At 41.5% G+C, this 8,189-nt stretch overlaps 1 pseudogene; it reads left to right on the top strand.

Annotated features, from left to right (window-relative positions):
* The first annotated feature begins 268 nt into the window (after window positions 1-268).
* On the top strand, window positions 269-7,963 carry LOC138968017 (uncharacterized; annotated as a pseudogene).
* Window positions 7,964-8,189: the final 226 nt, after the last annotated feature.

Raw genomic sequence — 8,189 nt, 5'->3', positions numbered from 1 at the left:
AAAAGACAGTCTATGCTGAATTTCAATTGTTTCTTTCACATCTTCTGATATTTTATTATATTATTTATATTGTTATGCTTTCTGAGCGTACACGTTTCAAAGGATATCGTGTTTGTTCTGTTTCACTGGGTCACAGACTGATGATCAGACTCACCAAGTACCTCCGGTTCAGAGGAAAAAGGTTGACTTCTCACAGCAGACAGATACCAAAGAACCGACGAAACGAAACCAACAACCGCAAGAAAGAGATGAAGACCTGATCCAAGCTATGGGGGAAGAGCTAATCAGCGAGTCGGACGAGGAGGAGGAAGTGATAGGAAGTGAAGAGGAGGACTGGGAGCCCAGCAACCAATCAGAGGACAGCTGTGACACAGTTATCACTACAAGGTACACACTTTTGACATAAGCTTTTTCTTTCGCTGTTCTATAAGTGAACATGGGTAAATGCACTATATATATCCTGTTTCACTATATATCACAAATTCGGCTATATATCATATCGCATATGTACATTTTCGTTAACCCACCCCCCCCCCCCCCAAAAAAAAAAAAGGAAAAAAAAAAAGTAAAAAGACATGCTTGATTCAACAGTGTTATAAATACACAACTGCATTTTTATTTTTTGAATGGACGTTCCCAAGAAGATTCGCTATACATTGTTTTGTATTGAGGTTTACTCTGATTGTGTCATTATCATTGAAATGATAAAAGATAGACATCTCATCTCCAAAATAACGTTGTAACTTTTTTCAGCATAGATTTTCATTTCTGAAGTGTATGCTATTGTCCCACTTTAGTGTGAACTTGTTTGTTTTCTTTAATGCAAGCTGATACGCTGATATTTCTGCATCAATCTTTTTTGCAGCTCGGAGGTAGTGTCACCTCAACAGGCAGCTCCACAGGAACAGAGAAAATTTCTTGTGTTTGAGTTTTGTCTCACAGAGCTTTTTTTGAGATGCCGGAGATGTCAGGAAGTGTGCACAGTAGAATTCGCCACATGTGGAACTGCGGTCACTGTGACATCCACATGCAGGGACTGCAGTGACGTCTGGAACTGGAGCAGCCAGCCCAAGGTGAGACAAGCCTTCGCGATCGCTGACAACCTGCTGTTGTCTGGTGCCATCCTGTTTTCTGGCTGTTTGGCGGCCAAAGTGTTCCGATTTTTTGATACGATGAAGGTAGTGAGGATTTCACGGTCCACGCACTTTTATCATCAAAAGCGGTACCTGCATGCGACGGTGCATGGTGTCTGGGCAGAGGAGCAGCACCCCTCTTCCTGGCAGGGGATGGACGCTCCGACAGCCCAGGCCACTGCGCAAAGTATGGTGGCTACACCATCGTGGAATGCCAGGTCCAGCGTGTGCTTGATGTTCAAGTCGTGCAGGTTTGTATTGTTAAAGTTTATAGTCTGTCCAGCTTGTTTCATTTTGGGTGAGGCAACACTTTGTTCCAAGTCAACGAGATTTAAAAAATAAAATGGCACACTAATCGTGCAGATGTTGATTTGCTTCAGAACTTTTATAATAATGTAATCGCATTATTGTTGATAGTTATTAAAAAAAAGTATGTTTTAAGTGACTCATGCTTTCTGAGATGTATGTTGTACTTTGTTCACGTGTCTACCTGACATCCTTCAACACACACACACACACACACACACACACACACACACACACACACACACACACACACACACAAAGAGCCTAACACACATACATTTTTAAACAATCTGTTTATAGCTAAGCAATTCTCTTTGGTCATATTCCAGTCTAACGAGGTCACCAGCAGCAACGCCTGCGAGCTTCAGGGCATGAAGAGAGCTCTCGCATACGTCGAAAATCAAGATCTGCGAGTTGACACTATCATTACTGACCGGCACAGGTCAATTGCCAAGTATGTGCGAGACGAACATCCTCATGTCAGACACTACTATGTTACGTGGCATGTTGCCAAAGGTGTGTATCTATGCGTACTTTTTTTACTGCGATACATTAATGAAGAATATATTTCAGTCAGTGTTACCAATGATATGAATCCCCCAAAATTATTGGAAAAAAACTCCCTTGATAGGACACCTTCTCGTGTATATTTGTTTATCATCTCTACTAAATTAAGCAATCGTGACAGACCACCTGCAATGTATGGACAGTTTTTGCTGGTGTCGATGAAATCCTTTTCATGACAGGTACTACTGTGTTTGATTGGTGTAGGTTCTACTGTAAACGAGGCACTGTCTTGCTGGTGTTCATGCCTGAGAATTGTTGTTTTGAAAGCCTAATGTGTATATCTTACAATCTCGTGCATATGTGCATGTAGTGCTAAAAAACCGCGGTTAATAAAAACAGCATTTTTTTTATATATACAGTCTGGTCCGGTCCGGATTTACCACTATATAACCTATGTAAAATTCCGCCGGTTTTTAAATACAGGGGCTGTTTAATAAAAACACTTTTTGTTCATTTTCTCTCTGCTCAGAGGGTTAGTAGTCGCCTTCTGGTGAATTCTTGTCAGTAAACCGTTAGATGACAACTCAAGACACTTCATCAGCGTTTGTGTGAACAGTGATCACACCCTTGTAAACCGTTAGATGACAACTCACACCCTTGTCAGTAAACCGTCAGATAACAATTCAACACTGTCTAGTCTTTCTTCTCACTGGATAAGCAGTGAAACTGAAAATGGCTTCAACTTCAGCTTTAGCTTCAAAGAAAAGAAAAAGAATGGTTCTGACATCCAAAGACAAAGTTGACTTGCTTTTATCGCTACCGAAAGCTGAATACAAGAAGTATGAGGGAGGGCGCTGAAATTGTGGGTGTGTTGGCATCATTTCTGTGCCAGACACTAAAACAAGAAGACGAACTTAGGACTGACATCGCAGAGGGCTCCAGTCAAGACCACAGGAAGCGTCGGCGCTGCGGGAAGGATAAGAAGACAGAGGATGGCTTAAAGCGGTGGTTCGACTCTATCCAAGCACGCAACCGTGACACCCGTAAACGGAACAATCCTGTGTCAGAAGGCGGAACAGATTGCTGCCCAGCTGGGCCGCTCTGACTTCAAAGCTACAGATGGGTGGTTTAACAGGTGGAAGAAACGCAACGGCTTGGTCTTTGTGAAGGGGAGGGGAGATCCGTGCCTTTTTGCGCAAACAGCCCATGAATCAGTTGACCATAGAACAATGCCTCGGCAAACTGTGATGTGCGATACATGTACATATTCTGAGTCGTTTTTATTTGTCATTAAAATGCTTTTGGTAAAGTTTCAAATCGGTTGTACGGTGTAATCAGTTTAGCTTGTATGCGTGCGTCGGTCTTCTTACCTTTCGTTACTGATGGACATGTTCAACACATGATATGGCCCTTCGTGGTCGGCTGGGCGTTAAGCAAACAAACAAACACATGTTCAACACGCAGCCGTTTATTAAAAACGCCGCTTATTAAAAACACTTTTGTTCGATCCCAAGGTGTTTTTTATAAGCGGTGACTACTGTAGCTTCCTGGCTTACAGGTCTTGGAAAGAAGCTGGATTCTCTTGCATCGACGAAAGGGTGTGAATTGGTTGGAGACTGGCGGAAGTCAATCAACAACCAATCCACTGGTGCGCTGCAACCACACATGATGGGAATGGCGACCTCATGCTGACGAAGTGGCTGAGCCTGCTGAACCACCTGGTCAACATTCATGATGGCCATGGTAGGGAGTTCCCAAGCTGTGAGCATGAGGAGATTGGAGAGAGGGATGACAAGGAATGGTTTGAGCCAGGTAACTGTCTTTCCTACTATTAAATGTGTGTAGTGCTTTAATTATAAACTAACATTCTGAATACTGTATTTGTACATTTATTTTTCTGCATTGAGTATGAACTGCCTTGTCTACATAGACAGAAGTCGAAAGCCTTTTGCATATGATATGAATCTATGAACATTTGCGGCCTATCAAAGATCTGCATCTTGTAAATCACCTGTGTGTGTGTTTTTATTTTGCGCACTTCTTCGTTAATTGGCAAAATTAATTCAGCGAAAATAGCAAAAAAGCGACAAGCTGCTTACATGTAATAATGTACCTAAGTCTGAAAGGTGCTGTCAGCGCATTTGAAAGCTTGGACGATTCTGTGATGATAAACATGACACAACTGTACACATTGCTGAATCATACAAGTAACAAGAAGGGCAAAGCCCATACGACTCACATGCTTGACCTTGACCTTTACATGACCTTGACCTTAACTAAACCTAGCAATGACATCATACACTAAGAACTGCTTTACACATTTTTCCTACCAAAATACATGTGACCTTGACCCAAGGTCAAGGTCATCCAAGGTCATGCAACACAAAGCTGTTAATTCAAGACATAGGAAGTACAATGGTGCTTATTGGCTCTTTCTACCATGAGATATGGTCACTTTTAGTGGTTCACTACCTTATTTTGGTCACATTTCATAAGGGTCAAAGTGACCTTGACCTTGATCATATGTGACCAAATGTGTCTCATGATGAAAGCATAACATGTGCCCCACATAATTTTTAAGTTTGAAACAGTTATCTTCCATAGTTCAAGGTCAAGGTCACTTCAAAATATGTATACAATCCAACTTTGAAGAGCTCCTGTGACCTTGACCTTAAAGCAAGGTAAACCAAACTGGTATCAAAAGATGGGGCTTACTTTGCCCTATTTATCATATATAGGTGAGGTATTGAATCTCAAAAACTTCAGAGAAAATGGGGAAAATGTGAAAAATAGCTGGTTTTTAGACAACATTTATGGCCCCTGCGACCTTGACCTTGAAGCAAGGTCAAGATGCTATGTATGTTTTTTTGGGCCTTGTCATCATACACCATCTTGCCAAATTTGGTACTGATAGACTGAATAGTGTCCAAGAAATATCCAACGTTAAAGTTTTCCGGACGGCCGGCCGGACGGACGGGGGGGGACGGACGGACGGACGACTCGGGTGAGTACATAGACTCACTTTTGCTTCGCATGTGAGTAAAAGCCCACCTTTGCAAAACAAGAGGGTATTTATGACAGTTGTAGCCCATTAAAAAGTTCTGTGTACATTTTTTTCTCTCGATATATTACTGTTCTTTGAATAAATCAAGAACTGAACCTGACCGGCTGAACAGGTACAGAGATCTACACACGCTTGGGTGATATCCTCGAGAACAAATTTCTCCTGAAAGATGTAAGGCAGCTGTCTCCAGTGCACCAGACATCGGGCTTGGAAGCCTTCCATAGCCTCATCCTCAGCTTTGCCCCCAAGAACGTTGCTTTTTCGTACCTCGGAATGAGAAGCAGGTGTGTACAATGTCACATTATGGTCATATAATAACAAGTTAATACAAGATTTATTCTTAGGAAGTCATTTGTTTTAGTAGTGTTTCTCTAAACTATAAACATTTTACACACATTGGAACAATCGTTCTTCTACAAGATCTTGCTTTCATAAGATTTTTTTTTGGAATCCAGTTGAAATAAAAATATTTCATATTTTTTATGATTGATCCTCGGCCAGCCGCCCAGATATGAGTTTCAGTCCGCCTCTGACAAAAATAATTCTATGTTCAATCAAAGCAGAACTAAATATAGGAGTACTTTTAAACTGTTGTTAGCATTGAACAGATGCTGCAATTGTGCAGGATGTGCAACCGACATACATTGTTCATTTATGTTTAAAGACTTTTAATGCAACGTTCCTCTGTACTTGGTGTCACGTTCAAACCAATTATTAAAAAAATGAATTAATCTCTGTTAGATTACGTCTAGCTGGCCTCCACTACAACGAAAACGCTGACAAAGACTTTCACCGAGATGATGCTGGAGCCATAAAATACAGCATCATTTTCCCGAAAGCCAAGAAAGGCGACTTCAGCTTGCAGAAAAGGCGTTTGCAGGCAACTTACGGTGAGCTAGGGTTTTATTTCCAATTAAGCATTCCACAAATAACCTCTGCTTTCAGTTTCAATGATCTCTCCCTTATGAGTATGTTTCTGAGTCATAAATTCACTATCTGATGCAAAAGTTTTGACAGACCTGAGTTTAGTGGAACTTTTGTTTGTTTGTTTGTTTGCTATAACGCCCAGCCGATCACGAAGGGCCATATCAGGGCGGTGCTGCTTTGACATATAACGTGCGCCACACACACTTCATGTCTCACCCAGTCACATTAGTCTGACACCGGACCAACCAGTCCTAGCACTAACCCCATAATGCCAGACGCCAGGCGGAGCATAGGGGGTAAAAAATCAAGGGTCTGCCAAACCCGGCAAATGCAGTAGGCAGCCCAGAAATCCCCAAGTACCTCTCCCAATTATAGTACTTTTCGGCAATATTTACAGTTTCAAATTGTTAGGATAACTTTTTTGTGATTTTATAGAGGTGTTCTGGGGAAACTAAAAGGTAGCCTCGTCAGGGGACAACTATTCAAACCCATATCCTCATCACTTTGTTTCTCGATTAAGAATAATCATTTATAGATGACTATTTTTCATTTCCCTTGTTTGGGTGTATTTGTGTGTACTGTCCTCTCAGTGATTGAGGCTTATGTAAGGCTTGGTGATTATATAGTACATCGTGCCTGTAACGGGTTTTTTTCCGTATTGTTTTATGTACTGATGGTAAAGGTAAATGTGGGGAGTGGTGTGGTTGTTTGTTCAACCCTTCTCATTATTTTGTCTGTGTACTGTATGTACAGGTTGACAGGGGGAGGGGGTGTGTTGGTTGTTTCATAAGGGGGTTTAGCAACGAAACAATTCATCCTTTTTTGGAAGATGAGGGTGGTCCGCCCGAGGGCAGACCGGAGTGTAGGTTTTAGACAAAAATGTTGCCTATTGTCGCTTTGGCAGCTTGGGGATTCTGTAGTTACTTGTTGAGTGGTCCCGTGGCCGTTTTCGTTGTTGGTTGCGGTGTTCGCGTCTTTCGCTGTCTTCCTCGTAGTCACGGTGGCGTTGTATCAAAGTTTGTTCAGCCGGTTTTAGTGGAACTCCCACTCTATGTCCTAAAAAAGATATGTAACAAAATCAAATCTTAGAAATTCGAAAAATATATAATAGTGAGGGTAAATTTTTAAAAGTTTAACTTTAAGCAGTTCATTTAAACAAGAAAGGTAGTGAACGTGAGAATACATTTACAAGGGATGTTGTACTGTAACACAAGAGAGGGGGTATATTTAATGTACCTGTTATACATTCATACCGATGCATATCACCACAAACAGTTATTTCTTGAGTCAAATTCATCGATTTAATTTGTATTTCTATTTGCGGGGCACAGGCTATGCTGACCGGCTCACGGAGTATCTGATGCGGGAGTACACTAACAGCCCCAGGAACCTGGAACTAAGTTTGTGGGATCATGTGGACCATGTACCAGACCACCTGGCATCCCAGTACCTTCGTCCCACCATGCAGGAAGCTGTTGAACACAGGGTCACTCGATTCCCTCCAGCTGGGGGAGTTTGAATCCCACTCTTCCTCCGTCTGGGAAAGTGTCCCTTATCGTTTTCACGGCACAAGCTGGTAGAGGCACCCTGATGCTTTTGCCGAGGAACCCCCTACACCATCGCACCAGCTGCCTGTGGGCGACATATCTGTATTTCCTGCGAAAGCAAGAAAGAAACAAGTGGCGTAAAGCAATCCCAGAATTACATTGAACGCACTGCATTTTTGTCATAAATATACATATGTATAGGCAAATATTTAAAATCTATATATCAATACTCGTAGTGAGAAAATAGATTAAAAATCGTATAGAAAGCGTGTGGAGCGATTCCTTGAAAATGATTGCTGAGATCTTCATGAAACTTTGCATCTAAAACCTTCCAGAAGATAAATTCCTTGTTTTCGATGTCAGGCGGAAAACTCCTTTTCTTCATCCATAAATATAAAGATATGGCATGTTCACTTTAGAAATTTGTGTTGGAATCCGTTATGTAGAATATGACCAATGTCCGCCAAGTTCTATTACTGTAGGCTTTCACCAACGATCGTCAGCTACACACCTATTCTAAGCAATGAGGTACATTTGCGATGTCAAAACTTAAGAAAAATGAACGAGCTCCAATCATACTGATGATTATGTGGATAGGGTGGATTAATGTATTCGTTAATTATTTGTCAGGGGAGTTACATTTTTGTTCGATATTTTTTTAATCGGAGTACACCTGTCGTGGGGAGTAACTTTCTCGTGTATGAG

This window comes from Littorina saxatilis, linkage group LG6 (genome assembly GCF_037325665.1).
Source record: "Littorina saxatilis isolate snail1 linkage group LG6, US_GU_Lsax_2.0, whole genome shotgun sequence".
NCBI classification, from domain to species: domain Eukaryota; kingdom Metazoa; phylum Mollusca; class Gastropoda; order Littorinimorpha; family Littorinidae; genus Littorina; species Littorina saxatilis.
This window is presented reverse-complemented; position numbering and strand designations above follow the sequence as displayed.